Source organism: Wolffia australiana, chromosome 4, assembly GCF_029677425.1.
Source record: "Wolffia australiana isolate 7733 chromosome 4, ASM2967742v1".
NCBI lineage: Eukaryota > Viridiplantae > Streptophyta > Magnoliopsida > Alismatales > Araceae > Wolffia > Wolffia australiana.
Window position 1 is genome coordinate 2328032 of NC_135838.1, and position 15342 is coordinate 2343373.

General features: G+C 35.9%; 1 pseudogene; it reads right to left on the reverse strand.

The window, feature by feature from the left end:
- Positions 1-273: 273 nt before the first annotated feature.
- LOC144701933 (photosystem II D2 protein-like) lies at positions 274-11557 on the reverse strand (annotated as a pseudogene).
- Positions 11558-15342: the final 3785 nt, after the last annotated feature.

Consider the following 15342-nt stretch of genomic DNA (forward strand, 5'->3'; position numbering starts at 1 on the left):
ACTTATCTTTTACTATATTCACTATCTTTATTCCTATTGTAACTCCTCCTTGACTACAACTCGATTATTAAATTCACAGCTAAATGCCAGTCCATCTAGAGATGAGCTTACTCTTACTATACATCTGAGCAATTTTTGTATGTTTTATCAAATTTATTTGATTTAGGCAAATAAAATTACAACGACATTAAAATTAAATATGCAATCTGTCTTCATCAACTTGGCAATGTTGTCTGGGTTTCTTACTCACAACCAGCTAATGCTTAAGTTCCATTAAAGAGCATTTCCGCGTGGTAGAACCTCCTCAAGGAATATAAGATTTTCATAAGGCTGATTCTAAGATGCCATCAAAATATAAATATCTTCCTTTAATAGAATTTTTTTGTGTATAAAGTCTCAAATTCAGGATCTTCTGCGGCATGGATTTCTTGGGAAACAAAGTCATAGGCACATACGTTCAAAACCAAGAGGACTCATCCATAAACCAATTACCGTTATAAGTAACGTATAGAAATATCAATGTTTATTGGAAAAAACAACCCCAAAGATTTGGGCCGAGAAGCAGTTAGCAGTAATCTTTAAATCTCTTCAGCTTAAGTTAAAATCATGGAATGTATTTGCACCATCAGCATCCACAAATGAAGTATTTTGTACAATACCATGAATAGTGCACAGCAAAGCATCACGTAATACTCCAGCAACTCCCATGTTATTAAATTGATTCAACAACCTATTATCAAACATGATGAATCTAGATATAGCTGCTACACAAAAACAAGGTGCAAAGAACCAACCAGACTGGCTTAATTGATACATCAAGAATACACGAATGAAAACTGCAATTGGACGAAAAAAAAGGTAATTTTGTTAAAAGGTTACCGTTGAATAGATCCAGCAGGTTCAAATTGACGTAACACAAACAAAATTAACCCTAAAGCCCCATTGAGAGCATACAAAGTCCACAGACCCCCAAATTGACACCAATGAGTAAAATCTCAAAGAGCTCTTGGGCCCAAATATGGAGATGGAAACTAAGGTCACTGTTTCCATTACAAGATTTTGAAATAGCAAAGGTGCGTAGTGTTAATCCATTATTTCCAACTAAATGGTATATAAAGTCAACAGATATTAATAAATGATATAGTTTTCCATATAGCTACACCAGTTCAGGGTAGTTCTGTATCGGGACCAAGACAATATGTTGTAGGGGATTTATTGAAACCATTGAATTCAGAAGATGGTAAAGTAGCTCCAGGTTGTGCCAGAATATGGCAATTCTAGATATGAGACAAGACAAACTCTTATAGGGGATTCTTGAAACTATTGAATTCACAATATCATAAAGAAAACTTGCACCTTATCTTCAATATTAGTTTATTTCATTTATTTTATGCATAACTTTCTTCAAGAAATCCACTGGATAACGTAGCGACAGAACTTTTATATGTTACGTCTTCCCTCCTGCTCGTAAATACTCCAAAAGTGGCACCTTCAATTAAAGCACAATATTCACGTCCGTTTATGAGTATATAATATATCATAGCTAAACTCAAAAGTCAGGAGAGATAATGCTAAGTAGTAGACCAATCACTAAGTTCTACTTCAGCTGTACCCAAAAGACATCAAAATAAGCGACTGTTTCTGGCTTAGAAGGAATACTAGCTATATACTAAACACATGCAAGTTGAACATGGTATTCAGGGAGCTGGGAAAAAATGGAAAGGGAGCTCCGAGCTAACCCAGCTTAAAAAAAAAGAGATTTTCAAACTTGTGAGTAGTTAAAAACAAAGTCGCAAACGAGTGCATAACGCATAGGAATTTATCAAACAGTTCGGGCTGAATTCTGAGTAATGCAAAAAAGCAATGTTTAATGAACCTGCTTAGTATTGGGTAGTTGATTTTGTATAGAAATTGTGGCATCAAAACTTTGTTTGAGAAATAACTTGAAAATGACTTTTGAAATTAGAACTCAGTCGTCTATATTTTATAAAGTCCGAGAGTTCATTATTTATATTCACGAATGAAATTAATTAAATCTAAATTTGGATATATTTACAAGAAGTACTTTGGTACCTATAATTGTAGAGTATTTTATTACTAAATGTATTTGATATTGCGATATAACCTTAATATATAAACTTCATAAGTTAATATATCGCATAATATCTTAAAACATAACAAGAAAATATAGAGAGCTCCATTTTTTAATTATTGAATTTTTTATCAATAGCAATCAAGCTAAGATTTATCTGGATTGAATTTTTTTCAATGATCATTAATTTGCATAAACTTTGTTGATATATTACTTGATTGATTTGAAATGCATATAAATATTAATAAATTGACATGCACAGATTTCATATATTTCAGTTGCATTGAAGCTTTTTTCCCATACATGAGTCTATAGACAATAGTTTTTTTAAAATAAAGGACATTTAAATAGGAATAATGAATCAAAATCAGATTATCAAAACTTAACTCATAAAATGTAAGCTCAGCTAGAATCCGATGAAAATAGATTTTATCCAAAAAGTTCCAACTCCTAGAGAATGTCATAGGGCTAGTGAATGATACTTTGGGGAGGAAAATACCAGGCATAGGAGCATGTATTTTACACAATTATCAATGTTTTGGATATATTTTCTTAAGGATATTTATTTATATTTTTATTATAGATTTTACTAATCTAATCGTTAATTATGTGCAGTGCAATAACTATTGCTAAATCTTACCAAATTTCGCTTCTATATGAATATTTTCTATCCACCTAGTTGTTTTGATATAATAATAATATGGATACAAGTAAAAAATGATATGCACAATCCTCAAGTTACTCTTTAATTTACTTTAGATGTCTAATAGTTCATAGGACATAAAAATCTAAAATATGGTGTTGAGGCTATCTTCCTGTTTGAAAACTCACTGAAGATATAATTTTTTTAATAATAAATATTGAATATCTTATTTACAAGCAATGAAGGCAATATAGATACAGAAAATAGTTCATGATTTTTTGTGGTTATGAGAATACCGATGAGAGGGAGTAGTTCCATATTTTCTTTAAAAGAATAAATCACTGCAAAAGATTCATTTGGAATTTTCTTAACCATTAACATTATATTATGTCAGAGAAATAGTTTCTGAAGTCTAAGGATGTTTGCGATGATATTTGGCATTTTCAATCACTTCTTTTATACCTTCTTTAGTGGCCCCTATCCGCCTTAAACACTTAATGATTGAACCAGTTGTTGGGATGAATGGCCTAGTGCATATTGTAGATCTGGGCCAGCGCATTGGGATAGGTAAAAAACAGCCCATTTGTGGTGATCACAGGCCTTGAGCTTTTTATTCCAGAGACACATGCCTGGACAGACCTATGTGGGTCACTCTTGATTACAAGGGGGATCAACAGGTATGTCAGCATTTAAAGTGCCTCATTTGGACAGCTCTCATCAGCAAGCTGACTTAGTGAAAGCCACAATCAGAAAATATCTGAAAATGGTTTCTCATCCATCATATGAATGTGAGCTATTCCACCTTTATAGTTTCCAAATGGCTATTAAGCCCATTAAAATATTTTTTGCATAAATAAAAAATATGTTATATTATATTTTGATCTCATATTTTTCATATAAAAAATATGACAAGCATTATAAACTATACTCACAAGGCATATGCATGAGAAAAAAATTCATCCAAATGATTTTTAATTTATTTTAGTGTCTTAGATTAAAACTATTGGATGAAACCAGCATACTGCCAAACTGGTGTCTCGAATGTAAATTTGTTTCTAGATGATGGATGTATAAGTTCCTAATGCGGGTACTATGTAACACATAAACGCACATATGCTGAAGGAGGTTGTGTGCACATGATACATATTCTGTATTTTCTTTTTATTAGCGAGTCACTTTAAGGGTAAAGTTGATAGTTGATGAGAACATATTGTGTATGTTAGTAATTGCAAGAAGAGTTCAATTACACTAAATGTTGCACTCAATGGATTCAAGTGCGTGTAAACTTTGCTCAAAATTTTGTTCATTATGAGTTAGTTTGTCTTAATATGTATCATCATGAAAGATTATATGTTATTCAGGGGAATAAGATTTTTATTTTCAATCTAATTAATTTAAATGCTTTAGAGAAATCTCTTGCTTATGTCATCAGACCTATAAAACCACTTAAATATGATGGAACCACTATGTAAGAATAAAAAATAACATTTTTTTTGTTTGATCACATGACAGGGTATTGTTCCAATATCATATCAATTTGACCTTCTGAGAAAATAGACTGCAACGAAGAAGTTAGACTACTCCTGGAAAATTTTATCAGGTTATGTTGGCATTTATGGTTGAATATAAATTGTTTATTTCATCTTATAATGTGCTCAATAATTATAAATATACAGTTTGAAAGAAGAGAAAGTGATAATTTGGTCATAAATTGATAATTTGGTGCAAGCTAATGTATGCTACTACTAGATCATAATCTTGGATGAACTTGAGGAAGCAAAAGAGTATCAATTCTTCCAACAGAGAAGAAGCGAACCCAATCCAAAGTATCCTGCTTGAAGAGAAAATAAAGGAAAGCTAATTTATGCACCTTTTTTTTATTTTATCCCTCATCTTTACCCTTGGATACATAGTGGGTAGATTTTACATCTACAATTCCTGTCCTTTACATATGTGGTTGCCTCCATTCTTAGAAGCCAAGTGATGATGAACATTTTATCTACACAATGAATAATGATTTAACTGAAAAGGAGCCAAGAGATACTTTTAGGTTGCAATTAAAGTAAGTGCAGCATCTAGACTGTATGGATACTTTTACTGTAACAGCCTTCAGATAAATTTGTGCTTCAATTTCTAGTTGGAAAATTTTGATTATATTTATCTACTTCAAAAAAATTAATTTTCTTCCTTTTCTGAATTATTTATAATGTTCACATGTTCTACATTAAATGATAGAAACCTCGATATAATATAATTGTCTCATGAACTAAATATTGTAAACGAATACATGATGTGCAAAGAGGAAGTTAAAAAATGTGAACTACATTTCATAGTGTCTCGTAAAATTTGAGATCCCTTTAATGAGAAATTAATTGACAACTGTGTGAAATGTATTAAGGGAATACAAAAACACAAAGGAAAAGAGGATCAAACTGAGCTTTATGTCTTATAATTTATTTGTAAAGATTTTGTAGATTATTTTGTATGCAAGACAAAATGCTCAAGGTACCTTAGTCAAATTCATTAGTGATTGTTTACCATACCACCAATATATTACTCACTAGAAATGAGAATCATTGGTCATGTTTTTGAAACATAAAGTCAAAATTTATAACCAGCCCAAAAAATTGATTAAAGCCAATCAAACCATGATGCAACAGATACTGTGGTTCAGGTGAAAATAGTCCGGGACTTTATGGTACGCCAGTACAGTAGTGTAGTATGGTAACTTGATAACATGCAAAACAACTTAGAAAACTCATGCATATTAAATAAATATTTTAGTCATATTTTCCATATTTGCATGTTATAATGAGGTCAATTATGATTTTCCAAAATTCGTTGGTATTTTTTTCCAATTTTTCTGACATTATAATGAAGCCAAAACAAATTCTAGGAACTACCGAATAGCTGTTTTTTATTTAATCAGACATCTAATACATTTTTTACTCGAGGTGTTCTCAATCGGCAAAGCCTCTCTAAGGGGTTCTCAATTGGCAAAGCCTCTAAAGACAAAGGTGTTCTCAATCGGCAAAGCCTCCTAGGTGTTCTCAATCGGTGAGGCCTCCAAGAGTAAAATGTGAGTCCACATGTCATGATCAAGTTTGTTTATAATCCTTGAATTTAGTTTGTTATTGCGCATCATGTCAGTTTTGATCTGCAATTTGAAAAGTTAAAATAACCAATTATGAGCTAATTAGTGGTTCTTTTCGGATTTGCAGGACACATGGCAGAGAGGGAGTGAGAGATTCTTTAATTGCATTTAAATAAAAAGGCAAAATAGCTTACATGGCCCAATGACAAAAAAGGACTCCCTTTTTTGCAATAAATGCATGCACTTTTAGAACACAGGAAATCATTAAACAAGTAACAAACTTGTCTTTTTATAATTTATGGCTTGACCAGTAACAAGAAAAAGAGGGCATGATGCAACTGCACCCATGGATCAAGTATATTCTCTATCTCTCCCTTGTTATTTGATAACCTTGATTTCAGCACAGGTAACATGTGGGCGCACAAATTTTAATTTATCCTCTTTTTGCCTTGTTACTCATGTATTTAAATCTATTTCATGTGATCTAAAGAGAGGGGAATGACCAATGGAGGAGATTATTTTTCGTGTATTTCTTGCTAATTTACGAAGTGGAAACCCAAAAAGCGCTAGAGGCAGATGGAGGAAAACGAAAATAAAGAAATCTGAGCAGTAGAAATCAACAATTTTCAAACTGTGATATCTGGACATCCAACCGTTAGATCAACCTGAAATTTGCAGGGTAGTTTTGTAATTTTTCCCTATTTTGATCCATATGTATTAGTATTTAAATGAACTGAGGAAACGGGCTAAACCACCTCAAGCATACCCCAACCATAGTTGGTCAGGAACGACACATCAAGCTTCTTGAGTCAAAATTTCTCTTTGTTGTTGGCCTGATTTTTTACGTTTCTTCTTCATATTTTGGTTCCTTCTTGAGTGTTTCCAAAATTCCAAGGCATGGGGAATATATTTATTCACTAGGATGATTTTGTTTGCAGGTTAAGATCACTTTATTTTTCAGTCAAGATCAATAGACTTATAGTAGGACAGCATTATGTTATGTTGTTTAACACATTTACCATGTTAGATTTGAAGATCAATTTAGAATCCAGTAAAAATATTCATTTCTTCTAATTTTACTACTTTCTCACTTATATCACTACCTCTACTCTCTGTCGCTAGAACAAATATTGGATTGTTTTAAAATTAAATACTCTATCTATAATATTTATTCTTAAAAATTCATAAAATGTTCACTGATTTTGACCTTGAATTTGATTTTATGAACGTTTCTTGAAGTTAAAAAAACATTTATCTATTTATATAATGTATATATGTAAGAACATTGAACATATATATTTGATTATTATATAGTTTTGGTTTGAAATTTGAGTTATGATCTCAAATATCATTGCTGAAATTCTATGACTTATCAATAGAAACCTATGAAATTCTCCTTGTATTCTGGAAATTATTAACGAGAAAGCATATGACAAACTTTGCATCTTTCTTTATATTCAAACCTTTTAATCAATAAAAAGAAAAAATATTTACAAGTTGATACTCAGTTGCCTCCTTGGAAATAGGCCCCTTCCTCAACCTATACTTGCTACATTTTTGTAAAGGAAATCACAAATTTTAAAGTATAAGCCTAAACACTAATGACAGGGTTAAATTTATGTTTAATTATACCATTTTTTGGCTTATCATTCCTCAATACAGCATTTTAGATTACCTAAACATGAATGATGCATCCGAACACAAACATGAACACTTTGCAAACTGAAAGAGATGATAATTCCATAATAATTTATAGAAAAAACCTTCAGGAAAATACTAAACATGACAGCATTCTCACTCATTGTTAACAAAGGGAACAATGGAGATACCTCATGAGCTCTTAACATATAGGAACCCTAAAAATTTTACATTTGGCTTTATCATGAAGAAATGGGACCTTACATCTCTGATGAAAACAATTGACCCCAGAATGACCATTTGGTGCTTTTTTTATAATGTAGAACATGTAGGGCGTTAAAAAAAAGATCCCACCACTAAAGTAATTTTTGGGACAGGAAATTTCCATTTTTTTTTATAACATAGAGTTTGCAAGAGGAGATGAGTGTCTAAATTTCCTTTCAGCAATAACGAGAAAGATACCCTTTCAGTCATTTGTGAAGACAATGATAATAATTTAGTCATCCATTATGTTCGGCCAAGTGTAACTTCAGTTCAAGAGTATGATCCTGAGCCCTCGATTTCAGCTGAACAAACTTAACGACCTTCAGTAGAAGGGCCTTGACAAGATACACTACACAAGAAAGTGTAGTTCATAATAATTCTATTGTATTTCTAAATAATGAGGGGATGGTTTTAAGAAAAATACATATGATATTTATTAATAAGAACACTCAAAGTAGATTTTAAATTCTTAAACTTGGATATATTTCATGAAAAAATATATTCAATCAATAATATACAATGACATCTAAACCTATGTACCATCACTCAAAGGGCCCCCCACCCCTTTCTTCTTTCTTCCATTCTGCACTTATTCTACTAGAACCCCTTGATGGTGTAAAGATCAACCAAATATCTTAGAAGAATTGGAAAAGGGAAGAGATCCTACCGCCCGGTGACCGTATGGATACATCTAGAGGTCAAGGATGTGAAGGGCTTAAAAGAACTCAACAAGGGAGAAAGTTAAGGTATGAAGAAATTCCCCTCAAGGTAGACTCACTTTACATTGTTTATTTCCCTCGGCCAGCAATTTCTCGGGAGCTTATGATACTTGTCCGTGAACATCTTGGCAGTCCAGATATGAAGTAAAGGAAGAAAAGTCTCTTTGGAATTTCAAAAATTGTCTCTACTGTAAGCAACATAAGTAGTTCAATGGAAATTTCAGAGTAAGCTGCATCACCATTAGGTAGGGCAAAAAATGGTCTCTGGAAGGGTCCTGGCTGCACATAGGCCATGGTTCATATTTTTCATGTATTGTGTGGTGCATCTACATATGAAATCATGAGGTGCTCCCAATATCTTACAAAAATATGAGTCAAATCCTCGGGATAAATAGTCTTGTACGCATGCGCGGGTAGATAAGGCTGAGAATACACTGACTACCGACGGAATTCAAATGCAGTTTGTTCAAGAAGGAATGTGCCACAATTCTGGAACGTGCACTTGGGACGTGTTGTAGAAACAAAAACTGGATGAAATAAATCCAAACCCCAAGATGCTACGGTCGAAATGCGGAATCAACTCAGACAATATAAATATGTGGCCGTATAGAAACAGATAAGAAGAACCTTGTCACGTCACTGGCATGATGTAAACGTCCAAGGCTCTTGGTGCAGGGCACTAGCTTCTCGTGTGGTGCAGTAGAACAGCTCCTTCTTCAAGTCCCAAGCCAAGGGAGTAATCACCAAGGAGTGATGAAGACAAACCAAGGGGGAGAGAGAGGAAAAGAGAGGAAGAGACAAGAAGAATAAACACAAAAACCACTTCACTACAAATTTGGATTAGGGTTAAAGAGGGATGAACACCCCTTTAAATAACAGGGAAATGGGCCCAAAATGGGCCATTTTCTCACATAGGGACAAGATAAGGAGGGTGCGCCTCGATTCCCATGCCCTCTGTTAGAGAATGGCTTTGTCTGGTCAAGCCCCCCCTCTCTCGCATTTCCGCGGTGGGGGGAAGCTGTCAAATCCCCAACAGGACATGACTTTCTACAATATAACACAATTCATGCGTGCATGATTATTTATGGCGCCCCGTTTCAAGTGATACTCCTTTTTCTCCTACTTTGATGGTCAAGTAGTCCGTTTATCGTTCTCCCTTTCTCTCTTTCATTATTTCGCGAAGTGCCAATGCCTTACAAATAGCGATTAGGTATTTGATCTGATGGATAGCGCGCTCAATCGATCGAATCCAAATCTTTATCTGGACTCAGTTTAACCCATTTAGTTCAGATCATATTTAATGATCTGCCCAACCTTCAAATCAAATTAGTGGAACCAAGTTTTTCCTAACTTCCCTGTTTGGATTCGATGATTGAATTGTTTGAATTTATAATAACATGATTATTTATTATAAATAAAAAGGCCCAAGGAGAGAGTGACGCAAAGAGAGAAAGACACAGAGAGCAATAGAGAACGTGAACTAGAGCGAGAGAGTATGACTGAGAGAGACAGAGCAGGAGAAAGAACTAGAAAGAGAACGAGCAATAGAGAAAAAAAGAGACAAAACTAGATAGAGAACCAGCAAACCATCCCTGAACCATCCCATTAAAGACCTTGTTGTCTCCTTTGACGTCTGAGACACAAAATAGGTCATCCTTATGAACGTTCGGCTCCCACTCAGCTTTTCTTCTCAGTTTCCTACTTGGCTTTTCATCACACGCTCTCTAATCCCGCTTGGTTTTTCAACTCAGGCTCGACCCCCCGGCCACACAATCCAAGGCCCAATAACAGGTAAATTTTTTGGACCCATGGAAAAAAACCATCCCGTCTAGAGACCAATGTCCCATTCTTCCCCTAATCCTCCAGGTGGAATGAAGAGATGTGATAGAGAACCCTTTCTTAATGCATGCACTACAAACAAGAATGAGAGAGAGATAGGCCAATGAAGATAGACAGAGAGAGGGGGCAAGAGAGAATCCAAAGTATAGTTTTGCATTGTCCGTGACGTCGACGGTGGATAGAGGGGACGAAGATCGTCCAGTCTGATGTCCCATATTTTTGAGCTTCACCCGGCTCATCTCGTTCAGGGGTTCGTCCAAGGTTAATACAGTTTATCTGCATCCCCACTCAACCCAATTCATCGCGTCCAAGTTATACTCATCTCGTCCCCTGTCCGGGATGAAAAAAGGAGGTCATGAGTCAAGAGTTTTTCATCTCCTTGTGAGGCTACGACTCCCTGCTCCTGCGTTAGGTCAATACTACTTCGCCTTCCTGCCCTTGCCCCTCCACCACACCCTCCACTGCACCGCCATCGGCCCTCTTCCTTGCATTCTCATTGTCGAAGTCCACTCCCCCGGCGACTGCTGTTGGAAGCTGGCCAAGTCTTGCTCCGCCTTGACTATAGGAAATGATCCATTTTTTTCTTAATGTAGAACATTATATCATTATAGATGAATGCAAAACCATTATATAGATACAGAAATAAGAGTATATAGAGATATAAATATGTATATATAGACAGAGACTCAGAGAGAAAAAAAAGAGATACAGAGAGATACTCAGAGAGAAAAAAAGAGGGATACAGCCACAGAGATACAGAGAAAAAGGAGAAAGAGAGAGAGAGAGAGAGAGAGATAGACTCAAGGACAGAAAAAAATAGCTCTATAGGGAGACAGAGAGAATAATATAGAAACAGAGAGAGAGACACTTAGAGAGAGAAACAAAAAAAAATGTCCTTCCCTTACAGTCCATCGACAGATATGACGTCCTCATACACCTTATATAAGGGAAGAGAGAAGGGATAGAATGTGGGCCAAGAGTAGGCCCATTAAGGGAAGAAGAGACATATACTCCAACACTCCCCCTCAAGCTGGAGCATGGAAATTAAACATGCCCAGCTTGCCACCAATAGTCTCATACGTTATCCCAGCAAGTGCCTTCCTAAGGATATCTGCGAGTTGATGTGCTGAAAGAACATGAGGAGTACGGATAGTACCATTTATGACGTACTATCGAATCAAGTGGCAATCAATCTCGATATGCTTGGTCCTCTTGTGAAAAGTGTCGTTGTTGGTGATGAAGGTGGCGGCTTCATTATCACAATACATCTTCATAAGCAAGGGAGGCAGAAGACCGAGTTCAGTGAGAAGGGATCTCAACTAGAGAATTTCCGATGTCATGTCCGCCATGGCCCTGTACTCTGACTCGGCACCAGAATGGGAAACCACAGATTGTTTCTGTGATGTCCATGTGACCAGATTACCCCCAACATAAGTGGAATAACCACCATGAGACTTGCGATCCTCCTTATCACTAGTGTATCATGCATCGGAATAAGCCTCAACGTGTAGATGGCCATGCCTTCGGTACAATAGACCTTTTGCAGGGGCTCGCTTGATGTAGGCAAGAACACGATATACACCATCAAGATGTACCACATGAGGAGCTTGCATGAATTGACTCAATACACTCACTATATATGGAATTTAAGGGTGTGTCATAGTCAGATAGAGAAGCTTACCAACTAGACAACGATACTGGCCTGGGTCCTCCAATAATTTTGTTGCCTTATCCCACCAATCAATGTTTGCCTCCATAGGAGAAGCCACGTGCTTACATCCGAGCATACCCGTTTCTTTCAAGAGATCCAAAGCATACTTCCACTAGCATAAAACCATGTGGTCAGGGTGGTAAGCAATTTCAAGGCCAATGAAGTACCATGGTGGGGAGAGATTGCGCGTTACAAAATGCTGACAAAGATAAGCCTTGGTCGCAGCAATCTAGGCCTCGTCACTGCTAGTAAGAATTATATCATCAACATAGACAGCCATCACAACGCACCCCATAGGAGTCCGCTTGCAAATAACTGAGGTATCAGAGATAGTGGAGACAAAGCCATAAGCAAACAACAATGTGGAGAACTTGTGAAACCAGGCATGAGGGCTTTGCTTCAAGCCATATATTGTCTTTTTGAGGGGACAAACTATAGAAGACTTCCTCTGAGCAACATACCCAAGAGGTCGCTCCAAATAAACTTGTTCTACTAAGTCACCATAAAGGAAGACATTTGAGGCATCGAGCTGATCAAGAGACCATGCCTGATGAGTGCCACCGAGAGGACCCGGGCCACTAGAGAGAAAGTCTCAGTATAGTCAAGACCATAGGCCTGGGAGAAGCGGCGAGCCACGACAAGCACCTTGTACCGGGCAATAGTACCATCAGGATTGTACTTGAGGGAGTACACGCACTTATAGGAGACAACATTGGTGTCGGACGAGCGAGGCACCAGCTGCCACGCGTCTCACTGAAGAAATGCAGCATATTCTACATCCATAGTCGCCTTCCACTCTGGTACTTGCAAAGCTTCAAAATAGGATTTGGGAATTGACCCAGTGATAAGTGAAAGGGCAAAGGTGCGATAGGAAGGGGAGAGATGAGCAGAGGAAACATGATGGCTAATAGGATGTTGAGTACAGTGACGTGTGCCTTTTTGAAAGGCAATAGGAAGGTCAAGGTTCAAGGGAGAAGAGGCAGGTACCGGTGAGGGAGGTGCGGGGGATGAGGATTCAAAGTCGACGGATGGATTGACAGGTAGAGGAGAGGTAGGGATGACGGGCTCAAGAGCAGGAGAAGGTGCGAAGAGTGGTGGAAAGTCGAGATCAGAGGAAGATTCAGCTAGGACGGTGGAAGAAGAGAGAGCAGTAGCAGATTCAGTAATGGAAGCCGAGGGAAGCGGAGTGAGAAGAGGGCCTCGAGTGTTAGAAGAAGTTACAGAGACGGGTGACGGAACAACGGGTGATGGTGTGAAGTATGGGACATCCTCATGAAAAGTGACATCGGTAGATGTGATGTAGCGATGTGTAGAGGGAAAGTAGGCCCGATAACCTTTCTGAGTCTTAGAATAGCCAACGAAGACACCCTTGAGACCACGCAGAGCGAGTTTGGAATGTCGAGCGGAAGGTATGCTGGTGCATGCAGGATATGATGATTGATGATGTTTAACTAATTCATATGATTCACATTTAAAAGAACACACATTAATCCATGGTAAAGCTTCTTTAAGTTTTGCAAAACTTGGATGTCCCAACTGACAATGGCATGAAAAAGGGTCTGATAAGCCGAAAAATCACGTAAAATTACGTGGTCGTTGCGCTTTTTAGACTTATGCAATAAATTTATAATTCCCTTAATTACTAAATAAGAATATAGAGCAAGCAAGGGGTCGATCCGCAAGGAGGCAACAATTCAGAATTTTCAAACAATTTTTATGAATCAAGTCAAGTAATTTTGAATTCTGCAATATTTAATTCAATTAATATTAAATAATATTCTTAAAATAATCAAAATTCAGTAAAACTTAATTTTGATTTCGGTCAAATAATTCCAGATAATAATATTATTATTATTTTAAGCTCATAAAAATATAAATTATTATTTTAAGCTCATAAAAATATAAATTATTAATTTCCCAATTTAATAAAATTTATAATAATTTTCAGAATTAAAATTGGGAATTTAATAATCAAGAAAGTGATCTTTGAATTGGAGTTCAAAATGGATGAATTTTCGGTTCAAATTTTATTTTTGGGTTTTTTATATATTTAAATTCCTGAAAACTAAAACCAAAATCTAGAGAGAGAAACAAATCAAATTAACCTAGAGAGAGAAAGTGAAGAAATTGGGGAAAGCCCCAATTTCGACCCTAAATTAAAAATGTAATGAAGCAGAAATGTCCTAAAATGATTAAGAATTAATTATCAAAACTCAGATCTCGAATCCAAATCAAAAAGAAGTGCTGATGCATTCAAAATATGAATCTAGGGCATGTACATTTCGCCCATGCTACATGCTGAATCGTTCTAGAAGATGATCAAATACAATTCAGAAACTTACAAATTTGATAAGGAGATCCAGATCTGACGACTTCCAGAATGCCTCCTGTGTCCTTCCTGGCCAATTGCTTGGGGAGAGCCTCCAAAAAGTGATTTTCGCCCTTTTCCAGACCTCCATTTAAAGATCCAACCGTCTGGATTGTAGAGGGGGAAAAGACAAACCTACCCTCAAAATTTCAGCCCAATCGGACATGTAGATCTCAAGATATCAAGGTTTTAGTGAGAAAAAATCTGAGCCGTTGGATTTATTTAACTCTCCTCCAATAAGCTTGGAAATGGCGCGTTTTGATTGGCTAGCATGATTATTTCTCGTTTTCCGCTTTCTCGGATCACGCCCTAACACGTTGTTGTGCGCGTCGTCCGCCCGCAATCATTGGCAAGTGATTTCGTCATTTGAACGGCTAGGAATTCTCCACATCACCCTGAAATAATAAAAACAAAAGAAAAGGACAAAAGGTCTTTTTAAAAAAAATATATATATTTTTTTATTCTCTTAGCCGTAATCTTTGACCATTCTTCTCTCTTTTATTTTAAATCATAAGCCGCTATTCTTCTCTCTCTTCTCTCTTTAAATATTTTAAATCATAGCCACTTATGTTGACTATTCTTCTCTCTCTCTTCTCTCTTTTATGTATTTTAAATCATAGCCGCTTATGTTGACTATTCTTCTCTCTCTCTTCTCTCTATTTATTATATAATAATAACCACTCATTCTCTCTCTCTCTTTATTCTTATTTAAATAAATATATCCATTTATTCGCCCGGGGGAATGACGTGGATACTCCTTAGTAAATATTTAAATATATTATAAATGCCAACTAAATAATATATGTGTTATTTAAATATGTAAAAATCATTTCTTGGCTATATAATGGTCAAAAAATTATATAAAAATATGGAAAATTCCAGAAAAATCATGGAAACACTTACCAACCTTTAGCCAAGTATTTAAAACCCTGTAAAAAATATTTCTTCACTGAAATGAAGTTAAATTCCATAAA